Source organism: Carcharhinus amblyrhynchos, chromosome 21 (genome assembly GCF_965287045.1).
Source record: "Carcharhinus amblyrhynchos chromosome 21, sCarAmb.v2.hapA, whole genome shotgun sequence".
NCBI classification, from domain to species: Eukaryota; Metazoa; Chordata; class Chondrichthyes; order Carcharhiniformes; family Carcharhinidae; genus Carcharhinus; species Carcharhinus amblyrhynchos.
Genome location: NC_137344.1, coordinates 5,168,121 through 5,187,886, shown reverse-complemented (window position 1 = coordinate 5,187,886; position 19,766 = coordinate 5,168,121). Strand labels below are relative to the sequence as shown.

The 19,766-nt window shown below is 43.9% G+C and overlaps 1 long non-coding RNA gene and 2 other non-coding genes across 3 annotated transcripts; all 3 read right to left on the bottom strand.

Annotated features, from left to right (window-relative positions):
• Positions 1 to 31: 31 nt before the first annotated feature.
• On the bottom strand, positions 32 to 9,730 carry LOC145356572 (uncharacterized). The gene is made up of 4 exons (XR_013889172.1): positions 9,672 to 9,730; positions 9,279 to 9,325; positions 3,542 to 3,587; positions 32 to 117 (listed from the first exon to the last, which is right to left on the bottom strand). It is a non-coding gene; the product is annotated as an uncharacterized LOC145356572 (long non-coding RNA).
• LOC145356733 (small nucleolar RNA SNORD104) lies at positions 3,669 to 3,731 on the bottom strand. Its single transcript, XR_013889205.1, has one exon. It is a non-coding gene; the product is annotated as a small nucleolar RNA SNORD104 (small nucleolar RNA).
• LOC145356738 (small nucleolar RNA SNORD104) lies at positions 9,415 to 9,477 on the bottom strand. Its single transcript, XR_013889209.1, has one exon. It is a non-coding gene; the product is annotated as a small nucleolar RNA SNORD104 (small nucleolar RNA).
• Positions 9,731 to 19,766: the final 10,036 nt, after the last annotated feature.

Genomic DNA, 19,766 nt, shown 5'->3' with positions numbered 1-19,766 from the left:
GGGGGGGGGGTGGGGGAGACACGGTTCAGCCCCTTCCTGCAATCCAGATCAGGCAGAGCAGCCCCCGAGTCCTCCCCTCGACAAACCCCGCCGAGGCCTCGGTCTAGAGCCGCCACCCTGCAAACCCAAACCAGAGGCTTTAATATCAGAGGCTGCAAACGTTTTAAAAATCATAAAGTGAAACCTTCTTCAGGAAAGAGAATCCTTTCTCTAACATACCGAGCTACACCACTGTGAAAAACAAGCTTCACTGGCCCGATGTCAGTGGATTACACTCGCTGCTGACTCCACCAGCTCCTGACATCTCACTGTGACCATCCCCAGAGAGCAGGCACTTTCCCCAGGACACAACTCCCGCAGCAGGCAATGAATCCACCTAAACTCATCCTCCCAATGTGTAAGACTGGGAAGCTCAACTAGCCAGCCTTAGAAAGATTCAACTTCAATCTTTATTGGAAGCGTTATCACTTTGATCCAGCCAGAGTCCAGGGTGAAACCGGGCTTTATGAGATCCACCTGCTTAAAATAATTTAATTTCAATTTTCAGAAGTGTATGAAGTTTGGGGCACACACCATGTGTTGCAATATGGGTTCAGGTACCCACCCTGCATTTAAAACCTGTCAGCCCTAATAGACAACAGACAAAATAGAGAAGCACTTTAATTTATCATTAATACATTAGCTACAGCTCAATTTTAGCGAGACTGGACCCAGTATTATCAAGCAATTCAATAGAACTTTCCAGAAAGCCTGCTGTATTGCAGAGTGGACTTAAAACCCATAATCACAATTAGGCTTACATTAATACTGCAATGACGTTACTGTGAAAATCCACCCCCCCCCACCCCTCGTCACACTCTGGCACCTGTTCAGGTACACCAAGGGACAATTTAGCACGGCCAATCCACTTAACCATCATATCTTTGGAGTGTGGGAGGACACCAGAGCACTCAGAGGAAATCCATGCAGACACAGGGAGAACATGCAGACTCTGTATGGACAGTGTCCCAAGGCCAGAATTGAACCCGGGTTCCAGGTGCTGTGAGACAGCAGTGCTAACCACTGTGTCACCGTGCCGACCAAAAAAAAATAGAGCATTCTTGAATTGTACGAGTCTTTATACAAGCTCTGGTTAGTACACCGATTGTGTTCCCCGTAGGAGCCAATTCAACTCAAAGCAGGACTAAATTGAGTGTTCTATTAGATTGCCACTAGGTACAAACTCTACGGAAACCAGCCATTTGTCCCGAGAAGTCCATATTGGGGTTTTAACCTCCTCAGTTTCCCTTTCAATCTCAGTACAGATCAACATGGTCTCCACTTCAGTCACTAACTGTCACTGCATCCTTGTCTCAAACCCCACTTCGGAAAAAATCCTTTGCTCTAAAAGTACCCCCTTCCCTGGAACCACTAGAAAACATTCAATTCCCACACTCAAAAACAAAGAACAGTACAGCACAGGAACAAGCCCTTCGGCCCTCCAAGCCTGCACCAACCATGCTGCCCGACTTAACTAAAACCCCTACCCTTTCAGGGACCATACCCTTCTATTCCTATCTCATTCATGTACTTGTCAAGACAAGTCACTTAAAAGTCACGACCATATCCACTTCCACTACCTCCCCCAGCAACGAGTTCCAGGCACCCACTACTTGTGTAAAAAGTCTGCCCCATACATCTCCTTTAAACCTTGCCCCTCGCACCTTAAAATCTCTGTTCCATAGTAAAGGACTCTTCCACCCTGGAAAAAAAAAACTTGACTATCCACTCTGTCCATGCCTCTCATAATCTTGTAGACTTCTATCAGGTCTCCACTCTGTTGCTCCAGTGAGAACAAACCAAGTTTCTCCAACCTCTCCTCAAAGCTAATGCCCTCCATATCAAGCAACATCCTGGTACATCTTTTCTGTACCCTCTCCAAAACCGCCAAATCTTTCTGGTAGTGTGGCAACCAGAATTGAACACTATATTCCTAGTGCAGCTAACTAAGGTTCTATAAAGCTGCAACATGACTTGCCTATTTTTAAACTCAATACCCCAGCCAATAAAGGCAAGCATACCTTATGCCTTGACTACCTTCTCCACCTGCAATGCCACTTTCAGTGGCCTATATACCTGTAAACCCAGATTCCTTTGTCTATCAATACTCTTAAGGTTTCTGCCATTTACTGTATATTTCCTATCTGTATTAGACCTTCCAAAATGCATTACCTCACATTTGTCCGGATTAAACTCTATCTGCCATCTCTTCGCCCAAGTCTCCAACAGATCTATATCCTGCTGTGTCCTCATCGCTATCCACAAATCTACCAGCCCTTGTGTTGTTTGCAAACTAATCAAACCAGTTACATTTTCCTCAAAATCATTTATATATATTCCAAACAGCAAAGGTCCCAGCACTGATCCCTGAGGAATACCACTTGTCACAGCCCTCCATTCAGAAACATAACTTCCACTGCTACCCCCGTCTTCTTTGACAGAGCCAGTTTTATATCCACTTTACCAGCTCACCTCTGATCACATGCGACAGTCTGAACTATTCTGCCAGGAGAGACCTTGTCAAAGGCCTTACTGAAGTCCATGTAGACAACATCCGCTGCCCTACCCTCAACCATCTTCACCACTTCCTCGAAAAACTTAAACAAGTTCAAGAGGCACACCTCCCCTTCACAAAACCATGTTGCCTCTCACTAATACGTCCACTTATTTCCAAGTAGGAACAAATCCTGTCTCGAAGAATCCTCTCTGATAATTTCCCTACCACTGACATAAGGCTCACTGGCTTATAATTACTGGTGACTCATTCACAAGTAGGTTTACATTAACATTGCAATGAAATTATTGTGAAAATCCCCTAGTTGCCACATTCCGGTGCCTGTTCAGGGACACTGAGGGAGAATTTAGCATGGCCAATCCATCAGGATGTGGGAGGAAACCCATGCAGACACGGGGAGAACAAACAGTCTCCTGAGGCCAGAATTGAACCCAGGTTCCAGGTGCTGTGAGGCAGCAGTGCTAACCACTGTACCACCATGCTGCCCAAAAAGGGTAGAGTACTCTTGAATTGTATGAGCCTACACATATACTTTGGTTAGTACACTGATTTGGCTCCTATGGGGAACACATTCAACTCAAGGCAGGATTAAATATAATGTTCTATTAAATTGCCACTAGGTACAAATCATACGGAAACCAGCCATTTAACCCAAGCAGTCCATATTGGGGTGTTCGCCTCCTCAGTTTCCCCTTCTATCCCAGTACAGATCAACATGGTCTTTATTTTAGTCACTAACTCCGTTACTGCATCCCTCTCTCAGATCCCACCAAAAAAAACTTTCCTCTAAAAGTATCTCCTTCCCCCGAACCACAAAAAAAATTCAACTCCCACACTCAAATTAAAAAACTCAATTATATTAATTAACTAAAAAACTCAATTATATTAATATTTACTAGTTGTCACAAGTAGGTATACGTTAACATTGCAATGAAGTTACTGTGAAAATCCCCTACTGAATATCTCAAATTGAACATTTTAATTTACCTGTTAGGGAGGAGGTTTCACTTTCTGCGGATTCAGAATTCACCATCTGTAAGAAAATGGAAAATTTAACACTCGGGTGAAAAGTTATTTAGAAAAGAGAGAAACTAAGGATAATTTAACTGACTGGAGTCAGATTCTAGTTGTCTTCACCAGCATCAGAAGTCTAACACGTTTAAAGAATCATCATGGTATCCAGTCAAATAGTCTCCAAACAATCTGGTTACAATAGGGGTACCATTTGCACACACACGGGGCAAGGTAGGTGTAGGAAAATGCTTTAAAATGGCGGCGCGGGCTTGTTGGGCCAAAGGGCCTGTTTCCCGTGCAGGGTTGTTCTTTGTTCAAATGGTTTTAAAGTTAAAATTTATTACTTACAAGTAAGGCTTATATTAACACTGCATTGAAGTTTCTGTGACCGTATTACTGTGAACAAACCAGGGGAATCAAGCGCTCGATATAAATATTCATCGAAATGATGTTTTATAATTAGTGTGAAAATCCACTGCTGACTCCATTCTCTTCACTCACTCATCCTCAGGTGCTCCTCTTAGGGGGGCGGGGGCCTCAACCACTGGATCAGTGAATCAGCCCCCTTCCTGCAATCTGGATCGGGCAGAGCAGCCCCGAGTCCTCCCCTCGACAAACCCCGCCAAGGCTTCAGTCTGGAGCCCCCACCCTGCAAACCCAAACCAGAGGCTTTAATATCAGAGGCTGCAAACTTTTTAAACCACAAAATGAAACCTTCTTAAGAACATAAGAAATAGGAGCAGGAGTAGGCCATCTAGCCCTTCGAGCCTGCCCCGCCATTCAATAAGATCATGGCTGATCTGAAGTGAATCAGTTCCACTTTCCTGCTTTCTCCCCATAACCCATAATTCCCTTGTCTATCAGAAACCTATCTACCCGTGACTTAAATATATTCAGCGAGGTAGCCACCACCACTTCAACAGGCAGAGAATTTCAGAGACTCACCATCCTTTGAGTGAAGACATTCCTCAACTCTGATCTAAACTGTCCCCCTGCTTATTTTGCGGCTGTGCCCTCTAATCCTGCTATCCTTTCTAAGCAGGAAGAATTTCTCTACCTCTACCCTATCTAGCCCCTTCATTATCTCGTAAGTTTCTATAAGATCCCCCCTCAGCCTCCTAAACTCTAACAAGTACAGACCCAGTCTATTCAATCTCTCTTCATAAGCTAATCTCCTCATCTCTGGTATCAGCCTGGTGAACCTTCTCTGTACTCCCTCCAAGGCCAATATATCCTTTTGCAAATACGGGGACCAAAACTGCACACAGTACTTTAGTTGCAGCCTCACCAGTGCCTTGTACAGTTGCAGCAAGACCTCCCTGCTTTTATATTCTATCCCCCTCGCTATAAAGACCAGCATTCCATTCACCTTCTCGATCACCTGCTGCACCTGCAGACTGGGTTTTTGCAATTCGTGCACAAGGACCCCCAGGTCCCTCTGCACTGTAGCATGCTGCAGCTTTTTGCCCTTTAAATAATAATCCCTCCTACTATTATTTCTTCCAAAGTGGATAACGTCACATTTGCTAACGTTATACTCCATCTGCCATGTCCTCACCCACTCGCTCAGCCTATCCAGATCTCTCTGCAGACTTTCCACACCCTCCACGCAATTCGCTTTTCCACTCATCTTCGTGTCATCAGCAAATTTCGTCACCCTACACTCAGCTCCCTCCTCCAGATCATCTATGTAAATAGTAAACAGTTGAGGCCCCAGCACCGATCCTTGTGGCACTCCACTAGTCACCAACCGCCAATCAGAAAAGCACCCATTGATTCCAACTCTCTGCCTCCTGTTAGATAACCAATCCTCAATCCATGCTAACACCTCACCCCCAACTCCGTGCACCCTAACCTTCTGCAGCAACCTTTTGTGAGGCACCTTATCGAACGCCTTCTGGAAACTTCTTCAGGAAGGAGAATCCTTTCTCTAACATTCTGAGCTACACCGCTGTGTAAAACATGCTTCACTGGCCCGATGAACTATCAAAAATAGATGAGGTTGGGGGCATGCAGTGTTTGTTGCAACATGGGATCAGGTAGCCCCCGCATTTAAAATCTCTCAGCCCTGGTAGGTAAAGGATGAAATAGAGAAGTATTTTAAATTATTAATGCATTAACTATTCAATTTGAGCCAGACTGGACTCAGTATTATCAAGCAGTTCAATAGAGTAGAACTTTCCAGAAAGGCTGCTGTACTGCAGAGCATACTTAAAACCAATAATCACTACTTGCATTTATTTAGCACCTTTTGAAGTGGGCAGAGCCACAGCAGGAATGTTATAGTGGACAACTTTGAATTCTACCAGCCCAGACTAGAGACCGGGTTCAATTCCGACTTTGGGTGACTATGTGGAGTTTACACGTTCTCCCTGTATTCCCTGGTTGCCACACTCCAGCAGATACAGTGAGGAAGAATTTAGCATGGCCAACGCACCTAACCAGCACGTCTTTCAGACGATGGGAGTAAACCGAAACAGCCGAAGGAAATCCACACAGATACAGAGAGAATAGGCAGCCACCCGATGCTGGAATTAAACCTGGATTTGAAGCGCTGTAAGGCAGCAGCGCTAACCACTGTGCCACCCGAAAAGAGTAGAACGTTCTTGAATTGTATAAGCCTACACACCCGCTTTGGTTAGTACACTGAATGTGTTCCCTGTAGGAGCCAATTCAACTCAAGCCACGATTAGATTGATTATTCTATTAGATTACCACTAGGTACAAATTCCACAGAAACAAGCCATTTGTCCCAAGCAGTCCATATTGGGGTTTTAGCCTCCTCAGTTTCTCCTTCTGGAGCGAGCTATCTTGGATCTGGTGTTATGTAACGAGGCAGGTAGAATTAGGGACCTTGTGGTGAAGGATCCTCTTGGGAAGAGTGATCATTGTATGGCGGAGTTTCTGATGCAGATGGAGGAGGAGAAAGTGGGTTCCCGGACCTGTGTCCTTTGTTTGAACAGAGGGGAGTAAGATAGGATGAGAGAGGAATTGGCGAATGTTGATTGGAGGAGCACATTGGAAGGTAGTTCTGCTGAGGAACAGTGGAGGATCTTTAAGGAGATCTTTCTTGGTGCTCAGCAGAAATTTATTCCGATGGTTAAACCGGATCGTAGGAGGAGAGACAATCAGCCGTGGATAACGAAGGAGGTAAAGGAGAGTATTAAATTAAAAGCGGATGCGTTAAGAATAGCTAAGAGTAGTGGGCGGGAAGAGGATTGGGAGAGGTTTAAATGTCAACAAAGAATGACGAAGAAGTTGATAAAGGAGGGTAGGATAAACTATGAAGCTGGGCTAGCGCTTAATATAAAAAAGATAGTAAGAGTTTTTATAAATATATAAAAAGGAAGAGGCTGACTAGGGTAAACGTTAGACCCTTAGAGGATGAGAGGGGGGACTTAGTGGTAGGGGATGGGGAAATGGCTGAGGCCTTGAATTACTTTTTTGTTTCGGTCTTCACGGAGGAGGACGTGAATAGTTTGCCGGGTGTTAGCGATGGAAAGATGGTAGGAGTGGAGGGCCTGAATGACATTACCGTTATTAGAGAGGCAGCGCTCGACAGACTGGAGGGACTGATTGTGGACAAGTCCCCAGGACCGGATGGAATGCATCCAAGGGTTCTGAAAGAAATGGTGGAGGTGATAGTGGATGCCTTGATGATTATTTTCCAGACCTCGCTGGATTCCGGGGAAGTGCCGGAAGATTGGAAAACGGCTAATGTTACGCCATTGTTTAAGAAGCGTGGCAGGCAAAAGGCAGGGAATTATAGGCCGGTTAGTTTAACGTCTGTTGTAGGTAAAATGTTAGAATCTGTGATCAAGGAGAAAATAGCGAGGCATCTTGAGGAGAATTATTTGATAGAGCAGACGCAGCATGGATTCGTTAAGGGGAAGTCGTGTCTGACGAATTTATTGGAGTTCTATGAGGATGTGTCTAGGGCGGTGGATAGAGGAAAGCCGGTAGATGTGGTGTTTCTTGATTTTCAGAAGGCATTTGATAAGGTGCCGCACAAGAGGTTATTACAGAAGGTTAGGGGGTATGGAGTTGGGGGTAGGGTGTTAGCGTGGATAGAGGATTGGCTGTCAAATAGGAGGCAGAGAGTGGGGGTCAATGGGTGCTATTCGGATTGGCAGTTGGTGACTAGTGGAGTGCCCCAGGGATCGGTGCTGGGGCCTCAGCTATTTACCATTTATATAGATGATCTGGAGGAGGGAACCGAGTGTAGGGTGTCGAAATTTGCTGATGACACCAAGATTGGTGGAACGGCAAATTGTGCGACGGGTGTAGAAAGTCTGCAGAAGGATCTAGATAGGCTGGGCGAATAGGCCAGGAACTGGCAAATGGAATTTAATGTTAGCAAGTGTGAAGTTGTCCACTTTGGTAGGAATAATGGTAGGAAGGACTATTACTTACATGGCAAAAAACTGCAGCAGGTGACAGTGCAGAGGGACCTCAGGGTCCTTGTGCATGAGTTGCAAAAACCCAGCCTGCAGGTGCAGCAGGTGGTCAGGAAGGCAAATGGGATGCTGGCCTTTATAGCGAGGGGGATTGAATATAAAAGTAGGGAGGTCTTGCTGCAACCGTACAGGGCACTGGTGAGGCCGCAGCTGGAGTACTGTGTGTAGTTTTGGTCACCGCACTTACGCAAGGATATTTTGGCCTTGGAGGGAGTGCAGAGGAGGTTCACTAGGCTGATACTGCAGTTGAGGGGGTTGAATTATGAGGAAAGGCTGAATAAACTAGGCTTGTACTCGTTACAGTTTAGAAGAATGAGGGGAGATCTCATTGAGATGTATAAGATGATGAATGGGATGGATAGGATAGAGGTGGAGAGGCTCTTCCCGCTCAGAAAGGACAGTAGGACTAGAGGACACAGCCTCAAGATGGGGGCAGGCAGTTTAGAACAGAGTTGAGGAGGAACTTCTTCACTCAAAGGGTGGTGAATCTCTGGAATTCTCTGCCCGGTGAAATGGTGGAGGCTGCCTCGCTAAATATATTTAAGACGCGGGTTGATAGGTTTTTGATAGACAAGGGGATTAAGGGTTATGGGGAGAGGGTGGGAAAGTGGAACTGAGCCACAACAGATCAGCCATGATCTTATTGAATGGCGGGGCAGGCTCGAGGGGCTAGATGGCCTACTCCTGCTCCTATTTCTTATGTTCTTCTATCCCAGTACAGATCAACATGGTCTCCACTTCAGTCACTAATTCTATCACTCCATCTCTATCTCAAATCCTATTTTAAAACAGTCCTTTGTTCTAAAAGCATCCGCTTCCCCTGAACCACTAGAAAACATTCATAAAACCTCTAAGGTGCAGGAGGCCATTCAGCCCACTGTAACGTACTAACCACAATTCCACCCAGCCCTTATCTCCATAACCCCATGCATAGTCCCCTTGACACTAAGAGGCAATTTAACACAGCCAACCCACCCACACGTCTTTGGACTAAGGGAGGACCCAGAGAAAACCTACACTGACACAGGAAGAACATGAAAACGCCACACAAATAGCAAACCAAGCCAGGAATCAAGCCTGGGTCCCTGGTGACGTGAGGCAGCAGTACTAACCACCATGCCAGCCTTCGACTGCCACACTCAAATTGAGTTTTTTTTTAGTTTTAGCGTCGCAAGTAGGTTTACATTAACATTGCGATGAAGTTACTGTCAAAATTCCCTACTGAACATCGCAAATTGAACATTTTAATTTACCTGTTAGGGAGGAGGTTTCATTTTCTGCAGACTCAGAAATTCACCATCTGTTAAGAAAATGGAAAGTTTAACACTCGGGTGAGAAGTTGTTTAGAAAAGAGAGAAACTTGCACTAAGAACAGTTTAATTGACTTGGAGTCAGGTTCTAGTTGTCTTCACCAGCATCAGAAGTCTAACACGTTTAAAGAATCATCATGGTGTCCAGTCAAACACAATCTCCAAACCAATGGTTTTAAAGTTAAAATTTGTTAGTCACGAGGCTTACATTAACACTGCAATGGAGTTACTGTGAACAAACTGGGGCGGGGGGGGGGGTCAAGCGCTGGATTTTTAATGAAATGAGGTTTTATGATGAGTGTGAAAATCCTCTGCTGATTCTATTCATTCACTCACCCTCAGGGGCTCCTCCTGGGGAGGGGGCACAGCCTCCATGTGGTGCCCGGCCCGGGGGGAGGGACACGGTCCAGCCGCTGGGTCAGTGGGTCCAGCCGCTGGGTCAGTGAGTCAGCCCCCTTCCTGCGATCCGGACCGGGCACAGCAGCTCCATCCCCCCCCCCCCCCAACCCCGCCGGGTCCTCCCCTCAACAAACCCGGCCGAGGCCTAGGCCTGGAGCCGCCACCCCGCAAACCCAAAACACAGACTCTAATAATCAGAGGCTGCAAACGTTTTAAATCGCAAAATGAAACCTCCTTCAGGAAGGGGAATCCTTTCTCTAACATACCGAGCTACACCGCCGTGTAAAACATGCTCCACCGGCTCGATGTCGGTGGATTACACTCGGCGCTGACTCCAGCCGCCTCGCCACCGCCGCCGCCATGTCCACAGAGCGGGCGCTTTCCCCAGGCCACACCTCCTGCAGCAGCCAGGAAATCCTCATCCTCCCAATCTCCTTATCTCTTTAAAACAATTCATCCAAATACAAAACCTAATTCAATAATAATTTCACAGCAATGAATTACAAACCCGAATACATTACAATCCCACAATAATAAATTGTAAAACGACAAATCAATATAACACAGTGTCAGCAGTGATTATGCCATCCTTAATACAACAGCATAATCTACCATAAGACATTGGAGCAGAATTAGGCCACTCGGCCCATTGATACTGCTCTGCCATTCAATCATGGCTGATATTTTTCTCATCCCCATTCTCCTGCCTTTTCCCCATAACCTCTGATCCCCTTATTAATCAAGAACCTTTCTATCTCTGTCTTAAAGACACTCAATGACTTGATCTCTACAGTCTTCTGCGGCAAAGAGTTCCACAGATTCACCACTCTGAAGAAATTTCTCTTCATCTCTGTTTAAAAGGATTGTCCCTTTAGCCTGAGGTTGTGCCCTCTGGTTCTAGTTTTTCCGACGTGTGGAAACATTCTCCCCACGTTCACTCTATCCAGGCCTCACGGTATCCTGTAAGTTTCAAATAAGATCCCCACACCCCCCTCCCATCCTTCTAAACTCCAACGAGTACAGACCCAGAGTCCTCAATCGTTCCTCATACGACAAGCTCTTCATTCCAGGGATCATTCTTGTGAACCTCCTCTGGACACTTTCCAAGGCCAGCACACAATAACAATAGCAAATATGCCTTTTCTTATACAGTAGACAACAATTCTCAATGCAAATGAGAATGGGATGCATTGTAAGTCACCTTTCCCCTTCTGGGGCTACACCTTCCAGGGTCGCAAACAGTTCATCCAGATGTATTTTAAACAAAATATATAAGTTCACAATGATAAATATACAAAAACAACAACTAATGTTGTTTCAAACTCCAAAGATGTGCAGGCTAAATTAACCCTAGCATCAGGGATTATTAGGGTAAATAAATGGGGTGACAGGAATAGGGCCTATGTGGAATTGTTGTTGGTGCAGACTCAATGGGCTGAATGGCCTCCTTCTGCACTGTAGGGATTCTATGTTTCAATGAACTGATATAAACACAATATCAACAGCTAGAATGTATTATGAGTTATCTGCAACCAGACCTTCTACTATTCCTCCCAATGTGCATGATTGGGAAGCCCAACTACCCAGCCTTGGAAAGATCCAACCTCAATCTTTATTGGAAGCATCACCTCTTTGTTCCAGCCAGAGTTCAGGATGAAACTAGGCTTTGTGAGATCCACCTGCTTCAAATAATTTAATCTCAATTTTCAAAAGTATATGAGGTTGGGGATATGCAGTGTGTGTTGCATTATGGGTTCAGGTACTCACCCTACATTTAAAATCTCTCAGCCCTAGTGAACAAAGGACAAAATAGAGAAGCATTTTAATTTATCATTAATATATTAGCTACAATTCAATTTTAACAAGATTTGACTCAGTATTACAAAGCAGCTCAATGCAGTTTAAAGTTTTAAAGTTTATTTATTACTGTCACAAGTAGGCTGACATTAACATTGCAAATAAATTACTGCAAAAATCCCCTAGTCACCACACTCTGGTGCCTTTTCGGGAACACTGAGGGAGAATTTAGCACGGCCAATCTACTTAACATGTCCTTCAGACTTTGTACTGCATAGTGTACTTAAGACTCAAAATCACTACTTGCATTCATGTAATCCCTCTTGTAGTGGGCAGTACCACAATGGGAATGTTAATGACAAGTAATCTATTCTACCGACCCAGACCAAGGACCCAGGTTCGATTCTGGCCTTGGGTCATTCTATGTGTGGAATTTGCACGTTCTCCCCGTGACTTTGTGGGTTTCCTCTGGCTGCTCCAGTTTCCTCTCATAGATGTGTAGGTTAGGTGGATTGGCCATGATAAATGTGTGGGGTTATGGAGATAGGGTAATGGGGAGAGTCTGGGTGGGATGATCTCTCGGAGACTTGATGCAGACTCGATGGCACTATAAGGATTCTGCGGATCTGATGCTATGAACACCTTAATTCAAAACCCACCAAGGTGGCTGGGAGAAATTTAATCCACTTCACCACCACATCTCAATACAAGTAATCTTGAAGCTGCAAAATCTTTGTTAAAAATCCATCTGGTACACTAATATCCTTCAGAGGAGGAAATCTGAAATCCTTATCTGTCTGGCCGACATATGATTCCAAACCTGGAGCAACATTATTGGCTTTCAACTGCCCTCTGAAGTGGCCTGAGCAAGCCATTCAGTTGCAGGTAGCTGAAACTCCCTTCTAAAAAACAACCGAGGATGGGTGATAAATGCCAGTCTGGCCAGTGACACTCACACCCCCAGGACAAATTTTAAGAAGGCGGAAGTTTTTTTGGAACAGTGGAGGCTGGTGGGAGATTTAAGTGAGATGTATAACATTATGAGGCGCCTAAATAAAATGCTTAGGATGGACAGATCTCCTCAGCAGAGAGGCCAATAACGCAGGCATAGATTCATAGTAATTAGTGGAAGTGTTAGAGGGAGGTTGGACATAATTCTTTCCTGGGTCTGGAATCAGCTGCTAGAAAGGATTGTGGAGACAGACATCATTGCTGAATTTAAAGCATATTTGAGCAAGAATTGAAATGCTGGAATATACACAGCTTCAGACCAAGATCTGGAAAGTGAAATCAGGCAGAATAACTCTTTGGATCAGAAAAGATACAAATGGATGAAATAGCTTTTCTCAATGCTGTAAATTTTCTATGTTTCTGTATACTGCCATCAGGAAAGGAGAAAATAATCATCTTTCTGGGGACTTTAATGTCAGCGTTGGCCGTGACTCCAATTTCTGGAGCTGAACCGTTGGGAACAATGATGTCTTGCTGTTGATATAGTGCGCTCAGCATGGCCTCATTATTACAAAATCCCCCTTCCACCTGAAGGACAAATACAAAAGGGGTGGTGCGGTGGCACGGTGGTTAGCACTGCTGCCTCACAGCACCAAGGATCCAAGTTCAATTCCAGTCCCGGGTCACTGTCTGTGTGGAGTTTGCATGTTCTCCCAATGTCTGCATGGGTTTCCTCTGGGTGCTCCGGTTTCCTCCCACAGTCCAAAGATGTGTAGGTTAGGTTGATTGGCCATGTTAAATTAACCATTCGTGTCGGGGGATTAGCAGGGTAAATACATGGGGACATGGCCTGGGTGGAATTGTTGTTGGTGCAGGCTCAGTAGGCCAAGTGGTCTCCTGTAGTGTAGCGATTCTATGATTCTGTTCTTTGATTCTAAACCATATGGAGGCATCCTAGATCAAAGCATTGACTCCCTGGATTATGTCATTGTTTGGGTCAAAGATTGAAGTGATTTCTGCAACATTCTGTCCACGCTGGGTTCTTATACCTGCTAGACAGATCATTAACTTGTTCATTCGGAACATCCATCACACACCAAGACATTGCAAGGCCCAAACTTCCAAGAGAAAGAAAACCAATATCTCAGCCGTAAAACAGCGAAATCAAAGAGAGACATTCCACGTGGGACAGTCAGGTTGGAAATTCTTCACATGCATTTTCAGAACAGTAGGAGTGAATAAATAAATCTAATGTCCTTTAGGGAAGGAAATCTGCCATTCTTACCTGGTCTGGGCTACATGTGACTCCAGAGCCTCAGCAATGTGGTTGACTGTTAAATACACTCAGAGATGGACAATGAATGCTGGCCTTCACAGCAATGCCCACGTCCCATGAACAAATAAAAAAAAATTAAGACTTCTGTACACAGACCACTGAGTTCGAGCATCGGCAATACCCTGGACCTATTTGATGAAAATGATACTGAAATATGAGACATATTAGAACAAAAACAAGTAGCCTTCATTGCCCGGCAGAACAACTCAGGATTGTAAGTCGAGAAGGCAGCAATCCAACAGCTCAAGGCTGAAACCCAAAGGCAAATGCAGAAATGAAGGACTTGTTGTGTGAAGAGAAAGCCTGGGTGATCCAACAATAAGCTGACCATCACGGCATGTAAAAACTTTCCAAAACAACTAAACAGAGATAGATTTGCCTGAAAAGAGAAACTGACGCTAAGGGTAGTGTGCAAAGCATCATTTTCACATTCAAATTCGAAAGATTCTACATGGAAATCAGATGGATATTAGCTCAGGAATACCGCTCAAATCCATTGTGAGTTAACATGTTGAGTAAGGAGGAAATTGTCTCCTACATCCTCAATATTTTCCCTGCCAAACTATCCAGTAAATAAGGTAACATGTCCTAATTTCTGACCAGAAATTTCTGATCATCATTTTGTAAAATACATACCGTTTTCATTTTAGGTATTGTGATTATGCTTCAAATAGGATAAGTGGAGCAATTGACAGAACTTCTTGGGGCCTACAGAAATCTCTTTATTCCCGGAGAATTTGGCTTCATGTGTCTCAAGTCTTGAACCTTACAAAATAGTTATTAGGTTGAGAAGCCGAAAGAGATCTCAGTCCTGACTGGGGAGGGGAGTGAAAGAGGGGAGATGAGAGTGAAGGTGGAGTGAGGATGGGGGGTTGGGGGGCTGTGTGGGGATATGTGTGGGTGGTGGGGGGTGTGTGAGGGGTGCTGGAGGGGTGTGGGGGAGTGTGTGGGAGTGTGGTGGTGGGATTGAGGAGTTTGGAGTATGTGTGGGGGTTGGGGGGATGAGGGTTGTCTAGAGAAGGGATTATTGTCTCAGGATATGGGATAGGCCAAGAGATGAAGAGAAAATTTTTCACTCAGAGGCTGGTGAACCTGGGAATTCTCTACCACAGAAGCTGTAAAGGCCAAGTCATTGAATTTATTTAAGAAAGAAAAAGATAGATTTCTAGACAGTGAAGGTGTTAAGAGGTATGGGGCAAGAACTGGAGTATGTATTGAGATACAGGATGAACCATGACCACACTGAATGGCAGAGAGGCTCGATGGGCTGAATGGCCTACTAGTGCTCCTGTTTTCTACATTTCTATTTTAACATTGGATCTCATTAATTGAGATTTGAAAAACATAAAACAATTTATTTCAACAAGGGAAAGGATACTATGGGAAACAAATTACATTAGAAATACTGCTGTCATGGGCTGAAGAGGGTAACGCAACAATAATTCAATCCAACACACCCTCATATCCAGCCACACACAGACGGTCGTGCTTTGTGTTGGTTGTTCCACTGTGCTTTGCCAGCCCACCGGAGGAAAAGTCAGCTTAACAGAAGAAAGCAGCACTAAAGGTGACAGTTGGCGTTTGAGAGTGGGTGACACAGCTGGGCATCGTGCGCTTGGCTGAGGGGCATGGGTCCACTTCCTGATCTTATTGAATGGTGGAGCAGGTTCAAGGAGCCAGATAGCCTACTCCTGCTCCTAGTTCTTATATTTTTATTACCATGGGTTAAGGATTAGTTGGCAGGCAGAAGCAGTGCATGATAAATGGGTCATTCTGACATTGGCACGCTGTGACTGCAGGAATCAGTACTCTGGGGCCCCAACTGTTCACAATATCTATCAATGATTTGCTTGTGGAGATCAAACCTAATATTTCCAAGCTCGCAGCAAACACAAAGCTAGGTGGGAATGGGTGTTGTGTGGAAAATGCAAAGCAGATGGACTTAGTGAGTGGGCAAGAGCATGAGAGATGGAATATAATGTGGAAAAATGTGAGGTTATCCATTTTGACAGGAGAAACTGATGCATAAAGTATGCCTTAAATGGTAAGGGTTTAGAGAGTGTAGATGAGATAAGGACTTGTATCCTCGTCAATAAGTCACTGAAGGCTAACATGCAGGTGCAGCAGGTGATTAGGAAGGCTAACGGTATGTTGGCCTTTCTTGCAAGAGGGTTTGAGAAATTGTCTGGAGTATTGTGTGCAGTTTTTGTCCCCTTACCTTAGGAAGGATATTATTGTCGTAGAGGGAGTGCAACAAAAGTTCAGCAGGTTTGTTCCCGGGATGGTGGGACTGTCCTATGAAGAGAGATTGGGGAAATTGGGCTTGCATTCTCTAGAGGTTTGAAGAATGAGAGGTGATCTCATCAAAACCTACAAAACACTTGAAGTGATAGACAGGATAGATGCAAGTAAGATGTTTCTTCTGATTGGGGAGTCTAGAAATAGGGGACATCATTTCAAAGTAAGGAGGAAGCCATTTAGGACTGAGATGAGGATAGTTTTTTTTACTCAGAGAGTTGTGAATCTTTGAAATTCTGCATCCCATTGGGCTATGATAGCTCAGTCATTGACTACGTTTGAAGTAGAGATAGATTGTTTAGTAAATGTCAATGATGTAAAGGGATATGGGGATAATGTGAGAAAAAGACATTGAAGTAGGTGATCAGCCCTGGTTAAATTGTAGGTTCAATGGGCTGAATGGCCTACTCCTGCTCCAATGTTCCTATGTTGCATTGTCAATTCAGCCCACTTTCAACCTCCAACACGTGCTTTCCAAACAAGCTTATTTTGATTTCCTGCTCCTACTCTTTAACCACACAATCAGCATCTCTCAGGGAAATTGGGGCAATTTTTTCACACAGAGGGCAGTGATGTCTGGAACAAACTGCCAGAGGTAATAGTAGAGGCGGGCACAATCTGTCTTTTAAAAAGCATTTAGATAATTATCTGGGTAAGATGGGTATAGAGGGATTTGAGCCAAACATGGGCAAGTGGGACTAGCTTAGGGGTTTAAAAAAAAGGGCAGCATGGACAAGTTGGGCCAAAGGGCCTGTTTCCATGCTGTAAACCTCTATGACTCTATGACTCTGTGTCAATTCTCAAGTGAAACATAATTACAAGTACCTTAAAAACAGGAAGAATGTGCAAAAATTCCCATTAATTTCTCCAAGATAAAGTGTACAAGTTTGTCTAGTGGGTTAGAAACATTTTTTGAATGTACAAGGTTTTATTATTTTGTTGTAATGAACAGTCCACAGTTGAAATCTTAACTCATATTTCTCTCCATGGATGCTGCCTGACCTGCTGAGTATTTCCAGCATTTCGTTTTTCCTCTGATTTCCAGGAACTGTAGTTTTTCATTTACTTTTGATTATTTTTCTTAGTTAATTGGTTTAATATTTTTGCAAAAGCATAAAGCAGTTCATTATGCTATGGAATAAATTGATGGTTTAAATGTATGCATGGATCAAAGATTCAATTTTGAAGATTAAAATCAGGTCAGTAATAATTCAGATTCCTCACGTTACTTAGAAACTGTGCAGCTGGCCTAAAATATAATAAGATCATTCATTTTATGTTGATTTTATCTTGAAATTCCTTGACTTTCGCGATATCATTTTCTTTGAAATTCAATTTTTATTGGTGAGAGAAAATTGTGTGTAATCTGTAAGCAATCTACTGACCATGGCTTGCTTGCACCTGGTTTGTGTGCTGCGTGTAATCCAACAGAACAATTTCCAATTTATGGCAAGGAGGAAATCGAAATATGATTTTCAGTCTAACTCTTAAGAACAGTTTTGAAGTAGTTTCAAATGAAACTTCGGTAAACCGGTGGAATCAGTTTCACAGCTTTTCTCAACTTCCAGTTTTGAAACAAGTTCTGCTTTACAGACCGAAACTCAGCAGCTTATCATGTAGAAATGCTTTTGAAAATTGACTTAAATGGTATTTTTTCCATGTATGTAGCAGAATAATGTATAACTGGCAAGGGTCAGAGGATAGTAAATTACACCATAAACCGGCTTAGGTAGTTTTTCTCTATGTAATTCACATAATGGTGCCCTGTCTGTGTAATCAAGCTTGAAACTTCATGTCTCCTTAGTGACAGGTGCATATCGACTAAACTTGGAATGAAGACTAACAAGAATAATTTGGCAAGCAATTTCAAAGAGAAAAACAGCGTTTAAGAAACTGCCTAATTAATGTTTGTTTCTGTTGTGAAATAAGCCTCAGCAATTTGATTTTGTTATTTGTTTCATTGTGGAGAATTATAGACCCTTTCCACTTCTTCATTCTTGAATTTTCTTTTTAATATGAGGCTGGAATGTTGACCAATAGTCCTGAAAGGACAATGAAGCTCAGGAATGGGAATTCTAGAATATTACGGGACAGAGAGAGAAATTAGAAACTAGTGATGTCAGAAAGAAATTGCTCATTAGATGAAAAGTCTTCCTACTGTCCAGAAATGAACAGCAGTGACTGGAAGCCTGTGTCTATTGGGGTTCACACAGTAAAAAGTCTGACAACACCAGGTTTTAGTCCAACCTATTTATTTGATAATATTCTCACTAGCTTTCGAGGGGACAGCCTCTTCGTCAGGTGAATGGAGAGTTCTGGCCTCAGACAGAGCATATAAAGCACAGACAGTTTAGAGATTACTGATTAAAATGTGAATCCTTACACCTAACCTGCTGTTCAAGACCTGAAGTGGCTGACAATGTGAGTGGTAGGAGCACTGATCACAGTTTAAAGAGATGTGTATTGTCTCCAGACAGTACAGTAAGTGAGGTTTTGCAAACCCAGGCAAGTCACGGGGGTTACAGATAGTGCGACATGAACCCAAGATCCCTGTTGAGACCGTCCTCATGTTTTTCCATTTTAGTTTCCAGGGCGTGGCGTCGCATTTTAATCAGTAATCTCTAAACTGTCTGTGCTTTATATGCTCTGTCTGAGGCCAGAACTCTCCATTCACCTGACGAAGAGGCTGTCCCCTCGAAAGCTAGTGAGAATATTATCAAATAAATAGGTTGGACTAAAACCTGGTGTTGTCAGACTTTTTACTGTGTTTACGCCAGTCCAACGCCGGCATACCCACATCATGTCTATTGGGGTTCTGCAGGGAAAATCTCAGCAGGTCTGGCAGCATTTGTAAAGAGAGAGAAGAGCTGATGTTTGGAGTCGATAAGACCCTTTGTCATCTGGACTCCAAACATCAGCTCCTTTCTCTCAAAGAACAAAGAAAATTACAGCGCAGGAACAGGCCCTTCGGCCTTCCAAGCCTACACTGACCATGTTGCCCGACTGAACTAAAACCCCCTACCTTCCGCGGACCATATCATGTACTTGTCAAGAAGCCTCCCAAAAGTCACTATCGTATCTGCTTCCACTACCTCCTGCTGGCAGCAAGTTCCAGGCATCCACCAACATCTGTGTAAAAAAACTTGCCTCGTACATCTCCTTTAAACCTTGCCCCTCGCACCTTAATCCTGTGCCCCCTAGTAATTGACACTTGCACCCTGGGAAAAAGCTTCTGACTATCCACTTTGACAATGTCCCTTATAATTTTGTAGACTTCTATCAGGCCACCCCTCAACCTCCGTTGCTCAAGTGAGAACAAACCAAGTTTCTCCAATCTCTCCTCATAGCTAATGCCCTCCATACCAGGGCAACATCCTTTCTTTTCTGTACCCTCTCCAAAGCCTCCACATCTTTCTGATAGTGTGGCAACCAGAATTGAACACTATATTCCAAGTGTGGCCTAGCTAAGGTTCTATAAAGCTGCAACATGACTTGCCGATTTTTAAACTCAATGCCCCGATTATGAAGGCAAGCATTCGTATGCCTTCTTGAACACTTTCTCCGCCTGTGTTGCCACTTTCAGTGACCTGTGTACCTGTACACCCAGATCCCTCTGCCTATAAATACTCTTAAGGGTTCTGCCATTTACT